This window comes from Saccostrea cucullata, unplaced genomic scaffold, assembly GCF_032062105.1.
Source record: "Saccostrea cucullata isolate Sc308-1 unplaced genomic scaffold, CSIRO_AGI_Scuc_v1 ctg4040, whole genome shotgun sequence".
NCBI lineage: Eukaryota > Metazoa > Mollusca > Bivalvia > Ostreida > Ostreidae > Saccostrea > Saccostrea cuccullata.
The window spans coordinates 21331-34735 of NW_026935363.1; positions in this window are offsets into that span (position 1 = coordinate 21331).

The window sequence follows — 13405 nt, forward strand, 5'->3', positions numbered from 1 at the left end:
TGAAAATAAAAAATAATTTGTCTAATCTGTAAAATGATATCAAACTACTTAAAAACTTATCCCTTCAACATTTTTGCGGTAATTTAATACAAAACACAGGTACCTGGTCGCAAGATATTAAAAAAAACAACAAAAAAGGGTCCTGTATGTTAGTATATAGGTCCCTGACAAAACTGTTTAATTTGAAACATTTAATATTCAGTGGTTGACTGATTCAGTAGAATTTAACAGCAGTAAAGCATTTAATAATTCCAAAGAATATAGTTTCTGTATGCTTAATAAACTATCAACACTACCATTATATATTTTACAAACGTCATACTTTGTTAAGATTTAATTTTTTGAAAAGTGAATGTTTTTAATTTGTTTTTTTACGTATACAACAATTAACCTCCATTTATCTAAAAGAACAAGAATGTATCCAAATTTTCTTCACTGTCAGCCATGTGTAAATATCCTGAATATTTTCTCAACTTCTATTGTTAAATAAAACTATTCTGTTAGCTTTTTATGCTTACTCATCCTTGGTAATTGTCCTATCTCCATGATTGCAAAATCCTTGTTCATTGTATCAGTTATTTTTTCAATTGTTTTCGAGATTATTTTTTTCTCAACATATCGTACATAAAGATTTCAAAGCGTTGTCAAATTATCAGCATTAGTTTTAAAGAATTTTTTAATAAAGGATATCTCTCTGCATCTCTCTCTCTCTCTCTCTCTCTCCGCAGTGGCGTAAAAAGAGTTATGCAAATGAATTATGTAAAGTGCAGTTGTTCTTAGAAAGGTATCACTTTATGATAATATGTAAGGAAATATATATATATTTTTTTCATAATTGTTCTAGGGTTAAAATATTAAGCATTTCCACCGTTAACTTCGATCATTTATATAGAGGATATCTATATTGTGTGATTTGATATTAGCTTAATCCAACGAGTTGAAATGGTGTATATATTTGCGAGGCTTGCCGAGCGAATATACACCATTTGAAAGACTTGGATAAAGCCAATATCAAATCACACAATTACAGATGTTCTGTTTATCTCATTCGACTTTCGTTTCAACAAAACTTAGAGACTCACCTTCCTCAAATACAGGAACGATTGTTAATTCAGATTGATGACGTATTACATGATTATGTAGCACTGTTGATGTTGATATGCCTCAAAAGAAAGTAAATCGTGTTCAAAATTTAGAATTTTTGTTATCTGCGTCTTTGAAAATATTATGTTTAAAATTGCTTGAGTTTTACATAAAAAACACTTCTGAGTGAAAGTGGTAAGTACGGAAGAATAGCTTTTTATATATTCTTTAGTTTTTACCTCTAGAAAAACCATACCCCGGAGTGTAGTTTGTGCAATAGACCCCTCGGAAAATTTTCATAAACTTTTTGCTGTCCATTGTGATTGACTGCGATCAAACTCTAGAAAAAATATGTTTTACCAACCCATTATTGCAGTGTAATCCTACATCAATTGCTTTTTTCAAAACTTTAACATTAGTTTATTTCATGTTATGCCTAACAAAAACCCCCGTAAAATCAGGTAACCAATATTCAGAAATGATGATAATATTTAAATAATTATCCAGTGGTTGTGATGTGGGTGTTTAATAGCCCTTTCTTTGACAGGAACAACCCCCCCCCCCCCCTAAATTTCAGTCTCGGGGTTGAAAAAAGTGCTATCTTACTTGCAACCTTGATTAGTGTATATACTTCTGTAAATCACTTTTCATTGACAAGACCTTTACATTCGAGTAATGACGCAAGACAGTGTTATGAAATAGGTATCCCACTCACAACCAGTGGATACCGGTAAGTGTAAAGTAAAGTGTACTTTTTGTTAATTGACTTTTGATTTCACGACTAGGGATACAGGTTAATTGTACTAAGGTATATTTTTCTTTATTATATAGGTAATAAATAGTATCTTATAAAATTCTACCAAAAATCTAGAGAATTTTAGCGTTCAATATCTTGACGTTCCATTGAACGCTGCGTTTGTATTACGTATACGAGTATGCCCGAAACATTCCAATATGAGTGTTTAATATCGAACGCGGCAAGCGGAGCACATGCTTTTTTATTACTGAATCAGCAGTATCACCTGCCAAAAAGCGGTACGAGGGTTGTCCCAGGAAAACGCATATAACATAATTTTTGGCATGCTGTTGATATTTTGACAAAATATTATAGGTCTATGCTGTCATATTTATTTAAAACAGGATTTAAATGATGATATTTACATTTGCATTATTCATTCTTAGAAGAACCTATTGAAGAGAAAATATGTTCAATTCTGTGCGAACTTGATTTGGGGGTCAGAGGTCATAACGCGACCGAGTCGCTCGGCGAGGTGATATCTTTTTTACATTTATTTCTGTCTGTTTTTAAAAGTACCAAGTTAAAGAGGGAAAAAAAGGTACAATAACTGACACATATATAGATATTTTCATTCAACAGATGTTCAATAGATCTTTCTTTGGTGTGAAAACTGTTTTAAGGGGAGACAGGGCACATGACGACATGTGTTAAACGTTGTTAAAATCAACAGTTCTTGTGTACTTTTTTCTAAATTCTAAAATTGTTTTTAAACATTTAATTTTAGAAATTATTAATAATTTTTTTAAAGATCTTGCCATCATATAGATATTTTGAAGTTGCTCAATCTACACATTTGTTTCTCTTTACCCTGCAGTCTGACGTCAATGACGTCATACACGTAGTGTATGCAGCGAGATCAAGTACAAACACTCTTCATGATCAGTTTTATTTCATAATAAACAGTTCACAGTCTGTATTGTGATAAATTTCTGAAGCAGATTTTTTTAATTCAATATTTTTTCGTTTTTAGTAGCAGAGATTCTCTCTATTTAGATAATTTTGAATGTTTATATTTTCGTGTGACGTCACAATTGATTTCCCGCATTCGGAAAATACGTGAGTGAGTGAATATTCAGCGTTTTCATCATGCTTATGTCTAATTCAACGATGTCCTGTGCGATATTGAGGTAAGCTTCACTCTGTGATATTTATGCAGTTAATAATTACAATGAAGGACTGACATTCAATCGTAAATTTAGAAATATTTATTGACAGAATTTTTTTCCAAATGAGGTTTTTGTCGTTGAAAAATGCATAAATTATCCCACCTTAATACTATATAAATAAAACAATTACAATTGCTTTCTGATAATTTAAACACTATGAATATTCTGAAATATTTGAGTATACAGAGTTATCTATCTTATTTAATGTTTGTGCGTAAAAAAGTCGCATAATGGATTCCGTTATGGGCTCTTAAACATGAAGTATCTAAACTCCATACAAACTCTACACAAGGCGGTATTTGTGGGGCGATGTCGTTTAAGTAAGTCAAGAAATCCAATGACAGGACAGGTTTAAAATGTACATAATAATTAGTAATATAAAAATACGAAAAAAATTCATTGACAGGATTTTTTCAGCTAAAGGTCCTGTTCATCCTTAAATACTATAATTACAGCCAAAAATCGGACTTACCTTTTTAACCCGAAATTCCTAAGAAGTTATGTTAACTAAAACATGGGATATAACCGCGTTTGACTTCAAATATATCAAAAACTCATAAAATAGTAAGATTTTTCTCAGTGGGGATCGTTGTTCTTAGATAATAAACACGCAATTCTTGAACTGGGCTGCTGACCATCATTGTAAATATTGAAATGTTGAAACACATTCTGTTCTCTACTTCACATATAAAATACATGTGAAGTAGAGAACAGAGTGGATAAGATAGTCTCGTGGTTGAAGCAAAACGAACTTTCAAACCAAACATCTTCTAAGCCCCCTTGGCCACTGGGCATCATAAAATAGCAATACGGCGGCCCATTTGTGTAATAAATGCAGTTTTGTTCGGAATTCGGCTCAAATATAAATATAAGTAATAAACAACAATGCTAAAAAATTTACTGAGAAATGAACTTTTAGTTGATATGTGATCAAATCTTCTGAGAATCCCTTCGGGCTTCACAACATTTAATGACGCGACCAACTAAAAGTTCATTTCCCATAAAACTATTTTTTTGAATTGTTATATTTTTCTTAATTAAATGTCGGTGGTCGGCACATGACTGTTTTCTGACTTTTAAAAATAGCATTGTCCTGACGTTTTATCGTTGTTCAGGCTATACGGCAATATAATTTTGAAAAAAATACCTACATAAATAAATAACATGTATTCTCTGTACATATGTAAGCACCAAAAATTTTACTATAGGGCTTGGAAACGACATATCTCCGATTTTTATGAAATTTGCACCACAGGTGTACCTTGGTACAAATCCAGCAAATATGGTGTTAGAAGTTTCCCACGTGCACCCGGTTGCCATGGAGACGGATCCATTGAATTTGGTCATTTTCGGCCATTTTTACCAAACAAAACCATAAAAATTACGGAAATATAAATGCATTTTTATCTTTATGTAGTAAACTCAAATCTAAATCTTTGTATCATAAGAAAACATCAACTGTTAAGGAATACAGGGCATGTAATCAGTTATTCAAGAATTAACCCCACTCTTAGTAAATGGTCCTGCAAAATGGCATAGTTTCTGAAAATGTGAAAAATGGAAAATTTGTCATTTTTTGAGAAATTTAAGGTTAGATAAAAAAATTGTCTAAGGAAATTTTTCAAATCTTATGCGTGTGGTCAAAGGTCAGTATTAGTAGTGTCCCCTCATGAAAAAATCGGAGTGGGATCCCAATGCTATTTTAGTAACATGTATCTAAAAATAAACATATTCCAGAAAAATCCAAAATATGAAATTTGGGCAGAGGTTAAGATGCCATTGCTAGGTAATTATGAAATAAACTGTCAAAGGTCAATATGCTAATGGCAGAGACTGGACACCAAAAACTACCACACATATTAATTTCAGGGATTTCCGTTTTCTATTTATAAATTCAAATTCCTGAAAATAGACATGACTCATAAAATGTCAATTTTCCAGCACACTGAAGCTCCACTGACTCATAAATAAACATATGGATCTCTCGAATATTTCATCAATAAGAACAAGGAATAATGAAATAACTCACAAATTATTGAGGACAGGTTCTCATATCTATAAATAGTACAAATGTCTTAAAATAGACACATGTGAAATTAACTGTTTAATGTTGATTTTCCACCAATTCTCAAAATTTGAGATGGACAATTTACCTACTTACTGTCATTAACTGTAACTGACATAAGGTGACTGACAAGAACAGGAGAACATTCAATGGAATGCAGCATGATAAGCAGAGGGTTCCATTTCTATTTATAGTAACACATGTTTAAAAATAGGCGTACTGTAAAATATCGGGAAAATGTAGTTTCTAACACAATATTTACTGGTTTTGTATCAAGGTGAACTTGTGGTGCAAATTTCATCAAAATCGGAGTACCAAGCCATCAAGCAGCACTGTTTTGAGCTGAATATGACTCATCACACCGCTCAACGCGTTATCGGCTATAATTCGGTTGTTGTCGGACATACGGTGCAAGAAAAGCAAAGTTCATTAATTTTTCATATTTCAACAATATTTCGATAAAATTGTATTTCAGCAAACAAAGTTTGTGATCTATCGCAGATATTGAGATAATTGATTATACTTTTAGCAATACAAAGCACAAACCAATTCGGTTTTTTACTGGTGTACGTTAATGTATAGGAGGAGTAGCGTTTAAAAGGAATTTCACATAAATTTTGATTTTAAGTAACCATAGCAACACATAAAAACAGATGCACTAAATTAAGTATCCTACTGTAGTCTACTTTTGTGTCAAATTATGTTGAAATATAAGACCAAAATTGGGAGGAGTGGTGTTTTAATGAAATGTCACAGAAATTTTTAGCTCACCTGAGCAAAAGGCTCAAGTGAGCTTTTCTGATCACAATTTGTCCGTTGTTTGTCGTTGTCGTTGTCGTCGTCGTCGTTGTAAACTTTTCACATTTTCGACTGCTTCTCAAAAATCCGCTTGGCCAATTTCAACCAAACTTGCCACAAGACATCCTTGGTTGAAGTGGATTCAAGTTTGTTCAAATGAAGGGCCACGCCCTCATTCAAGGCGAGATAATTGGAAATTAATGAAAATTTGGTGACATGTTTTAAAAATCTTTTTCTCAAGAACCACTGTGCCAGGAAAGATGAAACTAATGGGGAAACATCCTCAGGTAGTGAAAATTCAAATTTGTTCAAATCATGACCCTGGGGGGAAGGGCGGGGCCAAAATAGCCAACCATAGTTTTACATAGAGATATATAGGAAAATTCTTCTGCTCAAGAATGACAAAGCCATAATTCATCATATTTATATGGAAACAACCTCAGGTAGTGTAGAATCAAGTTTGTTCAAATCATGACCCCCGGGGGTAGGGCGTGGCCAAAATGGCTGACCAAAGTTTTACATAAAAATATATAGGAAAATTATTTAAAAATCTTCTCAAAAATGACAGAGCTATAATTCATCATATTGATATGGAAGCATCCTCAGGTAGTGTAAAATCAAGTTTGTTCAAATCATGACCCCCGGGGGTAGGGCGGGGCAAAAATGGCCGACCAAAGTTTTAAATAGAAATATATCTATTAGGAATATTTTTAAAAAATCTTCTAAAGAATGACAAAGCCATAATTCATCATATTTATGTGGAAGCATCCTCAGGTAGTATAGAATCAAGTTTGTTCAAATCATGACGTCACATTTGCGAATATAGCAGCTTTAGCACAAGCACTTTTTTCGTATTCGGGGCACCCCTCAATAAAGAAAAAAAATCGTATTTTTATACAATGCGATTTAGATATGTAGTAGATTAAGAATCGCCATTTTGACCTATTTACCACCATTTTTATGAAGGCCAGAATATTTTTTTTCGGATTCAGCATACTCGAAATAGGTTTAAAAAACTATGCCGGACCAAATAATAATTATTTTCCGTTAGAAGTATTTTTTTCTATAAATCGGACCAGACTATATACCCTCCAATTTTATTCAAAATTTCCCCCAGTGACGTTTTATGAATACTTAAGCCACAGGTAAAATATCATAAGTATCTGTGCTACAATTGTGCAATTTTCAAATTTAATAAAGAGTCTTTATGATGTAAACGTGCAAATTGTAGCATGCTCCGTGAAGCAAATTTTATCAATATAAAACTGCTATATATTTTTCAATGATCACTGGAGAGTACCATTTCTATGTATATTTACTAAAGAAATGTGTTAAGATTTAATGTGGAAAGTTTGACCGGTTTCCTGAGAATAGCGCGCTTACAATAGAACTTGTCTGCGAACTTTTCTAACATCCCTCGTATTTAAGAAGAGGTGTGCTGGTTGATAACTTCAACTGTCATATGTTTAATTTTTTTTCTACAAAGAGTTTTCAACTACAATAGGGGATGCTAGGGATTTTAAGCTTTAGTATAAATATTCTACAGCACTTTAAAATCTAGGTGAGGCCCAATTCCCCTAGAATCTACACTTTTATGGTAAATCAAAGAAAACACTCAATTTTTTAAAAGTCATAAACTCTTAAAAGAAACAAATACTAGCCGAACAGTAGAAATGTGTGCCAGCCATTTTAAGTATTTAGATTTCATGAAGGTTTCTGTCGTGTCGTGACATTTTCTCTTATCACAACCTGTGTTTCCGATAACTAAAACCGAAATTTCCAATAACAAAGTGAATCATTTAATCGTATTTCCGATCATATCCTGAAATCTGAAATAGGGAAATGTTTTCCCTTTAATTACATATTTGCAAGAATCTGACAACGTCTTATCATGGACAACCATTATTGTAAGGTAAATATAAGGATTTTGAAGAAAAAAAACTATTTACAGCACTGCCAATTCGTAAAACACATGCAAAATATAACAATTTTGACTTTTGAATTCTTCCCAAGGGTAACAAGTGCTATAATAATATATATCGAGACTTTTTTTTGTATCCGTATTTATTTTTGTTTACAAAAAGCAAAATGAACATTCTGTTTCTATTTTAACAGAGTTTTTCCCAATAATTTTCTTACCTGTCAAAAATTGCTATGTACCGACTGCCCGATAAGAACTGAGTAGCCGATAACGCGTTGAGCAGTGTGCTCCTGTATATGGAGAAAAGAGATGTTAACGATGCAAAAACACAAACATAGCCATAGGAAACGGGTCTATCTCCAGTAGAAGGGGTTTGAGATTGACTTGACTGGTTATTCAATAGAAGAGAATACAGTCACCGCTGTTAGATAATACGTTCGACTATATATTCAAGAAGTGGTGTTAATAATACGTTCGAGTAGGTTTATGATCGTTATTGTGAAGCTGACTATTTATGAATTAACTGCGTAATCTTTTAGTAACACTAGTATTTCAGATTTATAACTTCCTGGCAAAAAAAATAAATAAACATTACACAGAAATTTGAAAACACAACGAGATACGTTTTACGACGTAAGTGTTTCGCCGACAGCTGATTTAGATCCGTTTACCTGAGAGGAAAATTTTTATTTATAGTTATTTCACTGAACTTTTTTGACATCATTCAAAAAATTATAATCATATGCTAATTCTTAACTGTATACTCATGAGGATTTAGGATTTATACTATAACACAAGTATATTTTATTTTATATTAGGCAATTTCATTCATCACAAGTTGTCCCCCCCCCCAAAAAAAAAAACAGCCTACATCACTTTGTTAATTGATATGTTAATAAACAGATTTCAAGGAAAGGATAAGGATATGGACATAACGAACAGTATTCAGTCTCAAAGTCCATAAAACAGTATACAATAAGAGCAAAGCAAACATGGACCCCCGAAACATCAGAGGTGGGATCAGGTGCCATGGAGGAGTGAGCACCCCCTGCCAACCGGTCACACCCGCCGTGTGCTCCTTGTCATGATCAGGAAATAACGGAAAAAATCCGTCGTCAATTCAGTATATAAATAATGGACTAACAATTGGTATGAACAACGTCAGTCAGCATTTGACTCAATGATATTACGAAATGATGACTTTAAACGAGACTGCTGATATTCTTGTTTTATCAACTTGCTTACAATAATTTACCTCGTTTTAGAAATTATTCAAATGTAGAGCATGCTCTTGCGTATCGAGTCAACTGAGATATAAATACTTCGTATATAGTTGATGAAGGTATATTGCTGCATAAGTAAGGGAATAAGGGAAGTTGACGATAAAAAAATTTAAGTCATCACGTTTATCATAAAGCTTGGTTGTTAGATTACCATTAGTGTCTTTTTCAAGTAAAATATCCAAGTATGAAACAGAAGTGCCGGACTCTGTGGTATCTTTTATCTCAAGCTCACCAGGATATATCGTATCGACGTAGGAATGGAAATTACCATTACTAATAGACAATACGTCGTCGATATATCTAAATAAAGAATTGAAGGCCACGGCAATTGTTTTTTTTTCTTTTCACACCTAAGATTCTGCATAAATTCTGCTTCATAAGAATATAAAAATAAGTCTGCTAATAACGGAGCACAATTTGTACCCATGGGAATTCCAATAGATCGTTGGAATACCTTGTCTCCAAAAACCACATAGATATTGTTAATCATAAACTCAAGGATCTTCTTGTTGTCATTTTCAGAGTACTTTTGTGTGCAATCAGAATCTGTTTTAACAAAATAATTTTGCAAAGAACTGACGTGGTACGTAAATTTACGAGTTCCATTTTTATTGAAGAAGCAGCTGTCAATGATATTTAAAAGCCTGGATTTTAATTTGTCGTGGGGCATTGTTGTGTATAAAGTTGAAAAGTCGTAAGTTTTTAGCTGTTGATTTTTGTAAAGTCTTGTGATTTCAAACTATCCAAAAGTTCTTTAGAATTTTTTAGTATCCACAACTGATTCACATCACTTCTTGAATATATATCTGCACGCCACTCTTGAAGTTTTTCCTTCACTACTGTCAATTTGTTAGTGAGGAGTAACGAAAGAGGCTTGGTTGAACATTTACTGGAACCTGCAATGTATCTTTGTTTGTAAGGATTCTTATGAAGTTTCGGAATCCAATATATATATAAGGTAGTTCAAATTCATTTTGGCTCTGTGGAATATTAAAAGTATTCAAAACTGACAGGTGATTTTGAAGAATTTCTTCCTTAGAAAGGGAAGTATGAGTATAAGTAGGGTTACCACTTGTAGAATTAAATCCAAGTTCTTCTAGAATGCAATTAATATAATGAGCCTTACAATCTGCATTGTCGGCAGGGACCAGTACGTACTGATCGTGTAATATATCTGATTCTTTTTTCACTTTTGGTTTATTGAACACAGAAGGATAGATGGTTTTCATATTGCCCCTCAATCTTTTAATACGTGACTTTAACATGGATCTAATACATTTAATCCATTCTGTCAAGGTGTTAATGTGTTCTTTTTCATATCTGGTCCATCGTCTGGCGTAATTTTCAATAGAATCCATAATATTCATTAAACTCCGACGCTAGTTGAAGGATCGGGGTTCCCAATATTTAGGACCTTTTAAAATAATTGATCTAAGGTCCTCATTACGAACTGTTTTTACTTCACCTGTAATTACGTGTCCAGCAGGATTATAGTTATAGGGCGAAGAAGAACATGAACTCGAAGGAGAATTATGTTTCAGACAGTCGGTATCCAGGCCATGTAAAGTGTTTTTGTAATTGAAAAGTTTGAAAGCAATGGTCGATGTATATTTGTAGGAAATACATTGTGTAGTCTTTAACTTGAAATATTATGGAATACAAGACTGGACCCTTTTGTGATTAAGAACATTACTTATATTAATCGCGTCAATTCCTGTATTGGCACATTGAAGTTTATGGAAAAGACTGATTGTTTTAGCTGCATTTTCTTCCGTGAAACGTTCGGGTTTAAAAAGCTTATGATACGCAATATCCATAATCACAGATCCGAGCCTATTTTCAGGTGACGAGGAATCTAAAATTGGATGTTCCTTGGCCTTTTCAAGAAGACTTTTTAAAAATTTCAAAGGGACAGAGTTTTGTTCGAATGTGATGTAGACCTAACTGTTAATTAACCTGAGGTAGTAATGAGTCAAAAGAGACGTCGTGTATTGCAGGTTTATTGTACGAACGATGCCCATGACTACGCTTACGACTCCGAGTATGGTTAAAAAGTCCCATCACATTTACATTATTAGATTTCCAACACTATCGACATTGTCATTACATTTATAGGGAAAGGCTGTCCCTAGTTTTCTAATCCAAAATTCTTCTCGTTGTCTACGTAAAGGTTTACTCAGCGACGGACTATTAGTGTGATGATAAATCTTTTCGAGAATTCTAACTTTCATTGATAAAATAGAATGATCGGGTAAATCAAAATGTTTGTATAAAAGATGCTGACCACCATGGTTTATTTGAAATCGATGACCTGTTATTTTTTTGTTAAGCGATCCCTTGGTTTCACCGACATAAACAAGTCCACACTGATTACATTCTATTCCATAGACAACATAAGACGATTTGCAGTGCAGATTTCAAGTTTGGTCTAGTAGCTCTGTCCAGTAAGATTACTGGTGAAAGAAGTGTTAGTTATCAAGATGTCACAGGTTTTACAGTTTCGCACAGAACATTTTGAAACAGAAGACTTGGATTCGGAATAGGAATTATCCAATATATCTGAGAAACCTTACATTCTTTCAATAAAATTGACAAATTCTGATTAATTGTATATTATCCCCCCCCCCACCCCCACCCCGCTTCCGTCTACACTACTTCTTTTTTCCGCACCCAATTTTTGTTTATATTAAATAGAATAAAATGTTTATAGTTTAAAACATGAGAACATTGTTTAAAGGGATAAATATGTATAAAAATACACACATGTACAGTGTACAGTGTGAAGTATACTTACATGATATCGCACATCATCTATTCAAGTCCGCTGTTGACGGTTCCTGTTGAATTATCCAAACAAACAGAGCATATTTAACAGAAAAACATGTTATTACACTTTTACACAAGTAAGAATCGGTTAAATCATCCAAACAAGCTGAAGAAATACGGTCTTTCGATGCTGGATTCTTCGTTGTTTACATTCCCATTTCTTCCGGTGATCGTTCACGGTTAGATCGTACGCCGTGTTACTCGAAGTTTATAATGTGAATATGTGTTAAAAAGAAAAGAATGTTTTTTTTTTTCTATTGAAAAAAATATAAATATTTCTTTTGTAAACATTTTATATCGTATTTCGTTTTTGTAATTTATTCTGAAATATGAATAAACCTTTGCTCGAATCTGATTGGCTGTAGGATACAGGATAGGATAGGATAGGATAGGATTGGATTAACTTCTATATGTTTCTATCGTGAATCCTCAATCCTGAATCCTATCCGATCCCATCCCATGTCAACTTGTGGGATAGCAGCACTGTAGAAATACCATGTCTTATATATTAGTTTTACTTTACGTTTACAGATTACAATGTCATGAGTTTAAACATTTACAGATCAGACTAAGGATTTTAATAGTGTGTATCAAAAACCTGCGGATAAGAAGCACAATTCTTTAATGTGTCTCAGAAATCCTGCTCTTGATAGAGAGGCCAAAAGCCAATACTCGTATGAAGTACAAAATTATTTGAATAAAAGAACATAAAATTTGATTTTATATATCTTAATATTCGACTTAATTAAACGACACATATTTTTCCTGGAATAGCCCTAAGCAAACTATGATACATATGTTACAAACATTCCAAAATAAATTGTAAAATTAGCCAGAAATAATCATAACGTTTCTTTAAGTATTGGAATTCTTAATCTATATTTGAAAAAAAGACCGGACACATTTACAATATCAAAGAAAAAAAATGCACTTAAATAAATCAATCAGAAGTCCCCAAACTTCAGAATCTTATTTAGGGAGGTGAGGGTTGGGGTTGGGTTAATTTATACAGTGTAAAGAGACCCATGTAATATTAAAACAAATATATATATATATATAATTTAATGTCACTTGTATCAGGCAATTTTATTTGCTGAATCACTCAGAGGAACATAAAACATTTTGTATAACATAACTTGCCTACGTCACAATGAGTTACGTCAAAAACATATTACTCCGCTTGACATTATTTTAAAATAATGCTCAATTTGAAGCCCTTTTCCGGAGGAAATATTGTCTCATTGTCTACACTGAAATTAAATTATAAGGAATGAAGCTAATTTCAACTTATGTTATCCGATATAACAAAACTTGGCTCAGTTTACGCTTTCTTATAAAACGCTTCGCGGTTTATAAAGCGTAAACTGCCCAAAGTTATGTTATATCGGATACCATAATAATAATAATAATAATAATAATAATAATAATAATAATAATAATAATAATAAAATAAAAAAAATAATA